The sequence below is a fragment of the Anser brachyrhynchus genome (genome assembly GCF_964034855.1).
Source record: "Anser brachyrhynchus genome assembly, chromosome: 1".
Lineage (NCBI taxonomy): Eukaryota > Metazoa > Chordata > Aves > Anseriformes > Anatidae > Anser > Anser brachyrhynchus.
Genome location: NC_137694.1, coordinates 74203950 through 74217499, shown reverse-complemented (window position 1 = coordinate 74217499; position 13550 = coordinate 74203950). Strand labels below are relative to the sequence as shown.

Below are 13550 nucleotides of genomic sequence, written 5' to 3'. Positions count from 1 at the left end.
TCCAAGCTATCATGGGCAAGATTCAGACTGTCTCCAGACATTTTGCTGAACTCATCAGAGTCACTGCTAGGTCACCTCCACTTTATGGACTACCTATAGATGGGGCTTATGCCCTGGTTATACAGATAGGTAAAAGTGCCAGGTCAAAAAAAGTGCTCTCACAAGCCTACCTCAATTCTTGGGCATAAAACCCAGCACACCTCATAGAGGCTGGTGATCTTTCCGCTTCTTTAAAGACATTGATCATGATACTGGGAAGCTATTTCTGTGCTGAAGGGAACTTTCAGGATGATCCAACTAAGTAACTCTAAGAAGAGGGGATCATCTCAACTACTCTTGCTGAAGACAGGAAAATCACCATGCAGTGCCTATTCTTACAGATTTTACTAGGGAAAGTCCAACCTGATCCTGGTACTTGAAATGAAATGAAAAAAAAAAATCCATTTCCATCCTAGAAAATCTGATGGAAATTTAGTAGATGTTTTCATAGATTTAGTAGATGTTTTCATAGATTTAAAAACAATCTACAGAGGATTGGAGAACAAATTACTCTCTGAGGGGAGAGAGGTTAATGGAGAGTTCAGACTCCATGGCACCTAGTATTTGAATATTTATTAATAACTTGGTGGAGAAAATGGGGAGCAAGTTGGCAAACTGCACAGAAAAGTAAGGCTGTTTCATTTGATAGGACACAGAGCCAAGTCAAAAAAAAAAATCACAGTAATTAAACAGAAGGATTTAATATTGTTGAGGAATATGGTGGAAATTGATGAATTCCACCTTTTGATCTAGCAAATCCCATTAAGCTCTGAGGTTTTGCTCTTTTGGAAATTACTCCTGTCTTATTACAGTACTGAAGCACTCAATAGACATGGCCAAACATCTTCCAGGTTTAATAATCTTATATATTACTACCTCCTGCTGCTGCTCCCCACTGCCCACTGACCTGGCAGTCAGGTTTGCCCTGATCATCTTCATAGACTACCTCAGCTCCCACAGTGAATTCATTAGAAATCAATGTCTGTACACTTCTGGTAGCTATACTGTCTGTGCAGGGGCAGTAATTTCTGCCAGGTGGGTGGTAGCAAGAAGCTGAGGAGAAATAACATTTTTTTTGACAGAACAGCTATATGTGAAGAGGGTGAGCTGATCACACACTAGCTAGCAAATGCTGCTTCAATGGTCTGTGGCAGGATGTGGGGATGTCTTTCTAAGATCCATGAATAGTGCTGGGCTGGCCGAAGCAGGGACACATAGCTGCTGCTCTTGCCTTCACCACTGCACCAAGGCTGTCAGCCGTTTTGAACTAGCAGTGTTTTAAACACATTTTATGCTGGGTGAAACAAATACAGCATGCAAGACAGATGAAAAGTCCAATCATTTGTCAGATATTAGTAAATGCCAAAGACCTGTACACTAATATAGGTCCCAAATATTATCTGAAAATTGGAGGCATAAGTGGGGTATTGAGTGTTGGTTACAACTCCTAATTTACATGGATTCTCATAACAGATGAAGCAGATCTAATTCAGAACAAAACCAAATTATAAGCAAAGTTAAAACAACATCTTCCAGAAGCTATTCTTCTCAGCCAGCCATACCAAGAAATAAAAATACTGAACTGGTACTCTAAGATACTTAAACATCTTTCCTGAAACACTGGACTGCTTTAGTTCACGCCAAAGCAGTCCGATGTCACTGAAATGCTAGCAGTCACTGAAATGGAGTTTGGAGTACTGTATATTTATTTTTTATGATGAATTTTCATTTAAAGCTGCTAAAAAATTTCTATTTATTTAAGGTTTGTCAGGGGAATACTCCTAAAAGTCAAAATTTATGAGGTTTCAGGTTGCGTATTAGAGCCCTAGAGAGTAATCCGAGGTATTTTGTGGGTAATTTGTTATAAGTGATTATGTAACTGAGCTCCGATGTTGAAACACAGATTAAATGCTTATAGGATTTCAACTAAGTTCCTGGTTCCTGAAGTTAATATTCTACAAGACTACGCAAACAGTAAGGAGGGCAATAATGTGCCTTCTGATGAAAGCACTGTATTTATACTATATACCTTCAAAGGAAGCTGTATTCTCTTTGTCATTGTGACTTTCAAATTATGATCCACAGATAAATCTGAAAATCCACAGAGATTTATAAGGGAGCTGCAAAGAGTAACTAAGAAACCAGTTTACTCCTAGCAGTGAATCTGCCCTGCTGAGTCTGCTATTGCATTTTTTACAATTTGATTGATCAAGAAAGACTGAAAAATACTGGTTCAGCAAAATTAATCAAATAAAAAGATAGAAAACTTGAAAAAAATTCAGTTACACACATAACCTCTTCTCCAAAAAAGGTATTCATATGAAGCATTCAATTAGCCCTGAAATCTGCCAAAAATGTTTTCTAGGAACAGGCTCAGTAAACAAAATAGCTGCTATAGTAATTAGTTGACCTTCATTTCTCTTACGGCAACTGCCAATAGAGAAGTGTTATTAACATTGAAGCAAAAGGCCATCCTCGCAAATCAGGAGACAGTTTTCAGATAAATTACTTCAGTATGTCTGCACTTCAAGCTGCTACAGCTCTATTCTTTCTTCCTGGGCTGTTCTTCCCCAAAAGATTTCAGTGAGATGTCAAAAAGAAGAAGCAGGGGGAACATGTCTGATGAAATAAACTCTCCAAGTTTCAAATGGAAATCATTGAACTACATGCTATGGCAAACAGAAATTTCTAGACTCATTAAAGCATGGGGCAGAAACAATAACATCATTTTTATGCCTCTAATTAATACTAACTAACCGATTCCTTTTATATTTTCAAATCAAAGGCTGCTTACATTCATCCCATGGTGAAGGAATTACTAGGACAAAACTTTATGTGCTTTTTGAGGAATAAGCTTTATCACTAGAAGAGCAGCCAAAGTGGCTTTGAAAAATCAGAAACAGAAGGACAGAAGAGAAGTTACCTGGCCCATGCAGCAAACCAGTTTCTCTGGCTTACTCCCTCATGGTCTCACCTAATAACACCACTGAAATCTGCAGTATTATAATTGGTTATGCTTTCTGAGGCATGTAGTGCTTTTTGACAAGTCTCTTTGTGCTGTGCCTCATTTCACATCACTCCAACACTTCCTACTGGTTCCTTCTTTCCCCTTCTTTATTCCTTCCCTTGTACTCCAGCATATTCCTGAACAAGCTCACTGCCTGGGGCTGCATGATATTGGTTGGCAACAGCAGACCCCACTTGGGAAGTCACCACCTCCCACTGTCCTGCAGAGGTTGTCTCACCCAGTGCCCCACCAGTCTGATAGTTTGTGTGGCTGTGCTTTTAACAGGATTCACATATTGATCCAGCTTAAAACTTTTCCTCTCCACCATGTATACCAAGTGTGCTCCTTTTCAGAAATGCATTTGAGGACGAGGCAAAGCAAACAGTGGTGATATTAATAGTGGTGATAGCCTTTAACAAAAGGGCATGAGTGTGTAGCTTGTGAGATGATGGTGTGTGTCCAGCAACAGGACAGAAATGTGGAAACATAGCTCAAGACCTACCCTCAATTCCTGCTTGACAAGCTAAGCCTAAGAGAGACAGGCAAGATGGAGGGACAAACAAGATTTTACCAGCTGGGTTGGGACAGTGGACAGGGAAGGGAAAGAACATCAAACAACTTCCTACTGCAAAGCAGTGACTTTGGAGCTGGGAGGTACATGGCAAAGGATGGCAAATGGCTGGTGGCATAAATAGGAGTCATCAAGCACAATGCTTACATTTGTATCATTGCTATCTCCAGTGTTACCAAACTTTAAATTACCAGGAAAAAAAAAGTTTTATTTTATTTCACTTCTTATTCTTAAAGGAGGCATTTAGACATCTCCTGCTTCATCAACATCTTTATGTCTGTTTTTTACTGGAGTGCCTCACCACTGTTCACACTAATTCAGGCCCAGAGTTATGTCCTTTCAGTGTGGTACACTAACAACCTCTGCATCTCCTGAAAAGTCTTTGTTAGCTGCCCACATTATCCTGATCATCAGTCTCCTTGTTTTTCCTCTTTTCATAACTGATTGAGTTCACCCATATGACAAAAATAAACATTTTAAACAGCTGCAGCAAATGAGAGGGAAACTCACTGGAAATGTCTCACAAAGTAACTAGGTGGAAGAAGAAATACAAACCAACAGATGCCTTTTCGCTCAACTGCATTAAATGATGGAAAGAAATAGAGAAATAGAAAAAAAATCAAAACTTTAAGTTTTAGGGTTTCAGAAATGAAAACAAAGCATCCATTCAATCAGATGAAGATGCCTGCTCTGCTCTGAGAAGCACTTCAGTGCCAAAATCCCAGTTTTAGAAGTGGAACAAGTTGCAGGCAAGTAAGGTGGCAACCTTGGCACCATACAGAAACTAAGCAACCAAGGCAGGAATAGGACCAATGTCCTAGTGACAGATGAAATGTTCCCATCTGACAGAGCAGCTTTGTCCAGTTACCTGCCTTCACTGTCTTTCTGCCTAACACAAAAATGAGTGAAAAAGACTACAGCTCCAACGCTACCTATCTTAGCATGTGCTTATGCTCTGCTTAGCAGGTGGGCTGAAGGGATTACTGTCTTCAAAAACAAGGGAGTGCTCTGAAGGAGATGTTAATTAGCACAGTCTTTCCCTGTGAAACACTGAAAAGCACAAAGTGACATATTGACAGTAGTAATGCAACAGATGCTTAGCACAAATTGCATTAACTGAACATCCAGAAGCAAAAATTGCCTGTACATCAAACAGATACTATATATTCAATATGAAAAACATATAAGCAAGTAGAACAAGGAAATATTTTTCCAGAATGAATAAAATAATATTTGCAAATATCCACATCCTGCAAAGGATAACTTTCTTCTGGAAGACAGATTTTAGAATTTAAGAAGCACACTAAGTTTACAATCAGATTGTTGTAGAAAAACTATTCTAGAAGACAATACAATTATCACAAAGACACACACACACAAAAAAAATCTGTTTGATCTAAAATGTCACTGAATGCTTCACTGATTTTCTTCTTGAGCATTTTCAGCATCTTTAAGTATCTCAACAGTCAGGTTGTTTCTAAGAGCATGTTGCCTTAATACATTATGTTTTGGAATTAAATAAACAGCATTTGACACGTGTCACCAGCAACATTAAAATCTTGCCATGTAGTTTAAATTATGTGTTTCAGTGCCAGCTGAAGACATTCCAAATTTATAAACAGGATCCAAGAACTTAGTAATGAAAACCGTAATTAAGATTTGTCACTGGCAGACAGAGAGGAGACTCCAGTGTATTTCCCAGGCCCACGTAGATGAGGAGGATCCCAGAATCACAGAAAGGTTGGGGTTGGAAGGCATTTCTGGAGATCATCTATCTCCTACCCCCTGCCTGAAGCAGGATCAGCTGAAGCAGTTTGCTCAGGACCATGTCCAGTTAGGTTCTGAGTACGGAAGGTGGAAGACTTCACAACCTCTCCAGTCAACCTCTGTCAGGGCTCGGTCATCCTCACATTGAAATTTTTTTTCTTATGTTTGGATGGACCCGCCTGTGTTTCACTTTGCACCCATTACCTCTTGTCCTGTTGGTCATGATCTTCCTAAAGCAGCTGAAGAGTTGGTTGGCTTTCTTTGGTTCCTGGTAAACTTGTCCACCAGAGAGGAGCTGCTTTCCAGCTGGTCAGCTCCTAGTGTGCACTAGTGCATGGAATTATTCCTCCCTGAGTGCAGGACTTTGCATTTCCCTTTGCTGAATTTCTTGAGAGTCCTGTCAGACCACTTCTTCAGCCTGCTGTACAGCAGCACAACTGTCTAGTGTGTCAACAGCTCCTCTGAGTTTTGTATCATCCGCTAATTTACTGAGGGTGCAATCTGTCCTATTGTCCAGCTAATTAACAAAGACATTAAAGAGAAGTGGCCCAAGTATCAAGCCCTGAGGCACACCACAATCAACTTGCCTGCACCTGGACTCTGTGCCACTGACCATAATCCTATCAGCCTCGCAGTTCAGCAAGTTTTCAGTCCACCTCACTGTTCATTTATCTAGTTTCTGTTTCGTCAGTTTGTCTACGAGAATCTTACCGGAGAGACAGTTGAAAGCATTGAAGTCAAGATAAACTACATTCACTGCTCTTCACCATCCAACACACCAGTCACCAGGTGTCATCAGGTTGGTCAGGCATCATTCCTCCTTCATAAACCCATGATGACTACCCCCAATCCCCTTTTTGTCGTTCACATTTCTTGAAATGTATTCTAAGGCTATTTGCTATATCACCTTTCCAGTGACTGAGGTGAGGTTGTCCTTACCTTGACCTTCTATCAAAAGTGAATATTATTAAACTTGGAACTAGAAAGCACTAATTCAAGTAGGGATCTTGCATATTATGACCTTAGTAGCTGTAAGAAAGAATAAGGCCTTTTTCATAGAACACTTTGCCCATATTTACTAACCTGTATCTCTCATTACCCAGATCTTTATTTTCAAACACTTTCCCTCTCTCTGCAAAACAGTGCCTGTTCCTCAGCAGCAGCACACACCAGGAACTGAGGGTCTCCCTGCACCTCATTCTCTTAATTCTTTCAAAATGCATTTTCTTCATCTCAGCTCAAACTTCCCTCCCATATTCTACTATTATACTCCTCTACTCCTTTCCTCTCTTACTCCTTCCCAGTCCAAGACTATATCCAAAAGGTCTTCAGCATCCTTTCTACCAGCCATTCTAGCAATGGAGCCAATTACATTAAGTGGCGTGTTTCTGAACAAAGTAGTCTGACATATTTGAGAATAGCATAAAATACCAAGATGAGATTTATTCTCAAAAATCGGCTAGCAAACGTGATGCCCATCTACAAGAAGGGCTGGAGGGTAGACCCAGGGAACTATAGGCCTGTTAGTTTGACCTCAGTGCCAGGGAAGCTCATGGAGCAGATTATCTTGAGTGTAATCACGCGGCACTTGCAGGGCAAGCAGGCGATCAGGCCCAGTCAGCATGGGTTTATGAAAGGCAGGTCCTGCTTGACGAACCTGGTCTCCTTCTATGACAAAGTGACACACTTAGTGGATGAGCGAAAGGCTGTGGACGTGGCCTACCTTGACTTCAGTAAGGCTTTTGATAATGTTTCCCTCAAGAAACTGGCTGCTCGTGGCTTGGACTGGTGTACGCTTCGTTGGGTTAAAAACTGGCTGGATAGCCGGGCCCAAAGAGTTGTGGTGAATGGAGTTAAATCCAGTTGGAGGCTGGTCACTAGTGGAGTCCCCCAGGGCTCAGTACTAGGGCCAGTTCTCTTTAATATCTTTATCGATGATCTGGATGAGGGGATCGAGTGCACCCTCAGTAAGTTTGCAGACGACACCAAGTTAGGTGCGTGTGTCGATCTGCTCGAGGGTAGGAAGGCTCTGCAGGAGGATCTGAATAGGCTGGACCGATGGGCTGAGGCCCACTGTATGAAGTTCCATAAGGCCAAGTGCCGGGTCCTGCACGTGGGGCGCAACAACCACAAGCAGAGCTACAGGCTGGGAGATGAGTGGTTGGAAAACTGCCTGGCAGAGAAGGACCTGGGAGTATTGGTTGATAGTCAGCTGAATATGAGCCAGCAGTGTGCTCAGGTGGCCAAGAAGGCCAACAGCATCCTGGCTTGTATAAGAAGCAGCATGGCCAGCAGGACTAGGGAAGTGATTGTCCCCCTGTACTCGGCTCTGGTGAGGCCGCACCTCGAGTACTGTGTTCAGTTCTGGGCCCCTCGATACAAGAAGGACATGGAGGTGGTCGAGAGAGTCCAGAGAAGGGCAACAAAGCTGGTGAGGGGTCTGGAGAGCAAGTCTTATGAGGAGCAGCTGAGGGAGCTGGGATTGTTCAGCCTGGAGAAGAGGAGGCTCAGGGGCGACCTCATCGCTCTCTATAGGTACCTTAAAGGAGGCTGTAGCGAGGTGGGGGTTGGTCTGTTCTCCCACGTGCCTGGTGACAGGACGAGGGGGAATGGGCTAAAGTTGTGCCAGGGGAGGTTTAGGTTGGATGTTAGGAAGAACTTCTTTACTGAAAGGGTTGTTAGGCATTGGAATGGGCTGTCCAGGGAAGTGGTTGAGTCACCATCCCTGGAGGTCTTTAAAAGATGTTTAGATGTAGAGCTTAGTGATGTGGTTTAGTGGAGGACTTGTTAGTGTTAGGTCAGAGGTTGGACTAGGCGATCTTGGAGGTCTCTTCCAACCTAGACGATTCTGTGATTCTGTGAAATGGCTTTAGGAATTTATTTATGCATGGGATATGTAGTCCTATGTCCCACTGAGACTTGCATGCCAAACCAGGCCATCAGAATGGCCTTCTGCTGGATCCTGATCTTCCCTATAACACAATAGGACATCTCTATTGCCTGAAAGTAGGAGGACACTACCGTGTAAGACATTACAATCTTGCAACACATGGAAACGATTCTAATAAAACATTCAGGCATTTTATCTCAGACTTCATATTTCTCCATAATCCTTCCAACCACAATGAATTTCTCTACTGCTACTGCCGAATTATATACAGCTCAGTGTCAGTTTTCTGGAAAACTGTTCACCGTGACCACCTGAGTTTTGACCAACCCATTTGCTATGCTCTGCCACTGCCACAGCCTCATTCTGTTGTCTTAGTTCCATGAAAATAAGCCCCCAGGCTTGTTTTCACTAATTATTAGTGTATTTATTAGAGTACTGACCTGATGATCCTTAATGAAGACTCTTCATTAGTAAGTACAGCAAGTAATATATACATTAACTAACGAATACTTTTAAGTATTTTAAGTCTTCCAAAGACTGGGTATCACATTTTCTCTATTCTAGGATTTATGATTTTCAGAAAACTAATGTTACTATCTCAGACTAACCATGTCTTAACTTCCAAAGTATAATCACTACGTAGATGGCATGAAGCCCATATGATGACATCCTAATCTGAATCAAAGTTTTTAACTCATGCACACATAACAAATTTTTGTGTTTGGCTGTCCTGAAAAATCCATCTTTCTCCTCAAAGCATTTGCAGCCACAGGCCAACCATACACATTTCATCAAGGGAATGCTACTTCCAAAAGTACTACCAGAGAAACATAGGTTTTATGAGTCTGACAAACATATTTGTTTTTAGTTTAAAATTTTAGTTTTAAAATTTGCTTTTTTAGTTTAAGGCATGTATGAGAATTTGGTCTTACAACATTTTAATTTCTTCATCCTGTTAAGACAAGGGTAAGCCACTCTTTTTGTATTCAGCTGGGAAGCAGATTCAGACTCTCTTTCTTAAATGGCATGAAGACATAGATCAACTTTAAATTTTGCATTGACATCCGACTCTTTCAGACCATCTTTAACAGATGAGTGTCTGAGGTGAAATCAGAGAAACTCGTGTAAAATAAACATGCAGCCACTAGTACGCTTGTCTCACAGGCACTCATCCGACAGGGTTTTTTTTTGGCATGCAACTACTTCATCTTGTATTACAGTAGAACTGAATGTTAAAATATATTTCTATTTCCCTATACAATTTATAGCACACAATACTATGACTCTTGGACATGAATCTACAGTTTCAGTGGAAAGAGATTGTGAATAACCTGGTTTTAGTTTTATAATAGGATGAGTAATACATCGGTGACACTTCTATCCAAACCTGAAGAGTTGAAGTACTGTGGATTTTACTGTGGACTTACTTTAGAATAGGTATCAGCCTGTGCCTAATGTTCTTAGCTATTCTACAGCAAACTTACAATGTATTTTCTCACTAAGCCCTTGTAATGACATAGATGCACCATATTACTTCCTGCAACAAAATCACAGGGTTGGAGGGGATGTTGGTTCTTTTTGAAGCAGTTAGGCCAAAATCTGAATGATTTAAAAGTTGTCATTTGGAGGCTTTCTAATATACGTTTATATTCTATATTTTATCTAGTATATACTGATAATTTTATGGAATTATATATGAAATATAGTAATATGCATTGTATCTACAGGGTGCACAATACGCAGAGTAAGGTAAAATTCATATACTAAATTAAGAAGTAAAACTACCAGAGAACAGATAATGAAGATGATCTCAGCAATACTTCATGACCCAACGAACAGTTTCACGGATTCTGTTAATCAGTTCAGAGTTCAGAAAAACACCTCAGTCTCCATCAAGTCATGGTACAAATCCTTGGACTTGAAATATTTTTCGTAACAGATATTCACCAGATTTCTTTGTTTTCTACAGAATGTTATGAATAATAACTTCTGAGATAGCATTTTGACAGTGGTATATAAACAAATGTTAAATATTCCTATTAATAATAGTACTTAAAAACAAACAGATGGTAACAAAAGTCCATAGATGACTAGCTCTCACATGAATTTCAGTTTCAGCACTGCTGCTCCAGCCTCCCTTCTCCTCTTGCAATTTCCCTGTTTAGGACACGGCTAGTTTCATTACTTAAACCCTATCAGTTACATGGGAAACAGCTTAGTTTAAAACTTCTTCATCCTGCTGGTGTCAGAGTTAAAGACCTAAAGAATAGGTTTCCTTTGCTCTTTTCTAAAACCCTCCTGAACTGTGTATGATGATGTCCCTTGCACCTGTACTTTCTTCTGTTGGTGTCAAAGCACTTTAGAATCTCCCAAGAGGCTACAAATCTCAAAAATAACACAGCTTTCAATAACTTCAGTAAATTCTCTTTTTTCCTTGTCTTTTATTCAATTGCACAAAAGAACAGTAGGGGAAAAAAGGTCATTTAATTAGCTCAGAGTTATGTTTGTGGGAATTAAAGAGAAGTTGTACTCTGAAGTGTATCTCTGTGAAATGATACTTCACAGTGTCACATTACAGTGCCTCAGTGATTTCAACCCTGAAAAGCGATCACAAGTCCTGTTCCCTATTGCTTTCTTAATATTACTGGTAATAGATTGATATTACCAGTAATAGAGATTGTCATTAAAACTTGTTAACTACTTTGCTGATGAGGCTCAATTCACATTGCTAGCTGTACTGAGTCTGCCCATGTGAGTGGAAATAAGCAGGAGACAATATTTGGCAGGACATAAAAACAGGCACGGTTTTGAGTATCAAAATTGTACCCCCAAATCAAAACCCACAAAAGCTGAATTCTTCAAGAAGTCCAGCGGGAACCAACTTTCCCAGGTAAAAGCACTACCTAGCTCTGGTGGGTAAGTGGTGTCCCTGTCGGCAGAAATTTCCCTTTCATGCTGCATGCACTTTGGCAAAATACTGAGAGTAAAACGCCAGCTCCATTCACTTTTCTCTTAAAACTAGAAAAGGGCCAAATGATCAACAACATTTACACTTGCTCTTCATACCCCTCCATGCAGTGAAATACAATGGAGTTAAGGGAATAGGTCCCTTTCTGCCTGCTTTTGCTTAGTTTTAGATATGTGTATGACATGAAGCTAGCAGGGATAGCTAGTTTGAAAAGAGAAAGCCTAGGTTTTTAGATGGTGGGAGCTGCACTCCTTTCCCAATTTAACTTTTCTGATTAGAAATCTCATTTTAAAATTCCTAAATACCAGCAGGATCCTTGTACATCTCATAAAATGAATATTTTCTTTTAATATCTGGTCTCCTGTGGTGCAAGAGAACTTCTTCATTTGGCTAGTAAACAAAAAATACTATTTTTATCCATACAGATATTTAAATATTCATCTCCATCCATAATTATAGGAGAGAGAGAATAAACTAAGTTCATAGTGACTTCTCCAGGGTCTAAAACCTTTCCAGTGGAATTCTGTTGTTGATGAAAGGCACAGTTTCTCATCGTACTGCTCAAATTGCTACAACATAACTGATAGCATTGTTAGACTCTCTGAATCTCAGAAGGAAATTCAATGTAATATTTACAACAGTGGAAAAAAGAAGCAATAATCAACTGTATAAACTTGATCCATGCTCATTGAAGGACTTTACAAGGTTCCAACAGCTTTGCTCTGCCCTACCAGAGACATGATTTCATTTCCAACCCTGCTTAAAGAAAAACTTTTACAACTACTTTGGTCTTCAAAATGGGGTGAAAAATTGTTGCAACCACTCAAGACTGGAATCTTGTTTGATACAAAAATACTTTTAAAATTGACCTAGATGCTAATATCAATAAGAAAAGGTTGTGTAGAAATCCTCATCTTTCAGTTTGCCTCTTTGTATCATTCCTATGCCATAGGTCATTTTAAGAGAAGTTGACTCAGTACACTATGGAGCTATCTTGTCATAGCATCTGTGATCTGCTCTGGAGACAGCTTGCAAATTGTCAAGTTGAGTCAGAAAAAGATCTTTTTCTCAGCAAAATACTAATCATAAAATAATAAAAAAAAAATAATATAAAAAGAGTCCCTAGTGTCAGAAATCCTGAGATTGTTGTGTTTCCCCAGAAATATTCCTCCTTTCTGAAGCATCCACCTTACAGCCTTTCCTTTGAGCACATTTGCTGGAAGAGAGAAAATCTGAGCTAGACTTTTTCCTTTATGCCCCAGAGACTCCTGGCTTGTTGCAAGCATTTTGAAGTCAGAAGACTACGTGTGCCCCTGCAGTATGTATATTAGAAGCATTCCCTTAAGGATAGAAATCAAGAGCCTGCAGCATTTATGCTACAGCTGTTGCCCAAGTTGCTCAGCATAAATGTAAAGACAATCCACTGTGTGTTGAAAACCAGATGCCTTATGAATGCAAGTGCTGACAAATAATTCAGGATGAACCACGGTTGTCTCCTAAGTGTAACAGACTGAGCAAGCAGCATGAAAGAAGCAGAGAGAAATAAAAAGATGCATCTTTTGAAGAGAAAACATTCTCAGATTTTTACTCTGCCACTCAGGCAAAAATAAGAAGGAAAACAGTACTTCCTAGGTTAACATATATCCTGACCATAGGTAGTCTTACTGAGAAAGAAAACATTTTCTCAAGACCAGAAGGTTACAAACAGATTCCTAGCAAGAACCTGAGTATATAAGAAAATATAAGAAACTGCTCTTTGCAGTTTAGGAGGTCTCTTTAATTTATTTTTTTGTTTGTTTGTTTGCAGGTCTGAAAATATTAACAATAAAACCTTGAGCTTGCTATCTGTTTTCTTATACTGAAATATAAAATCAGATGTTGTAAAGATATTTTCTTACATCCTTTGAGCCTTGTTAGCATAATGTGTAGCTGCAATGCACAATAACCACTCAGCAAGCAACTTGGTTTCTTCCCTCTCTTCTTTGAAAGAAAGATAAATACCATGACAGAAGGTGAGCATGTAGAAATAGAGGATCGGATGCTCCTAGAAGGGCATTCACCATCCTCTATTTTCACATATTCTAGGCAACAAGGCAGCCATTTCAGCAACTTATTCATATTTTTTGCTTTGTGGGTCTTCAGTGTTTTTTATCCAACCTTTCAACAGCTAGTACTGCTTTCCCCTCTCCTTGCAATTTAAGTGGTTGATCCTTGTAGTTCCAACAGGCTTTTCTGTACATTAATCTATTTGCACACAGCTCACTGCAAATGAGGTCAGAGGAAACAGCAGAACAGTGTCACTGTGAGT

General features: G+C 39.9%; 1 long non-coding RNA gene across 7 annotated transcripts in view; it reads right to left on the bottom strand.

The window, feature by feature from the left end:
* The window catches only part of LOC308198611, a 219763-nt gene that overhangs the window by 164463 nt on the left and 41750 nt on the right, over nt 1-13550 (bottom strand). The window lies entirely within an intron of this gene.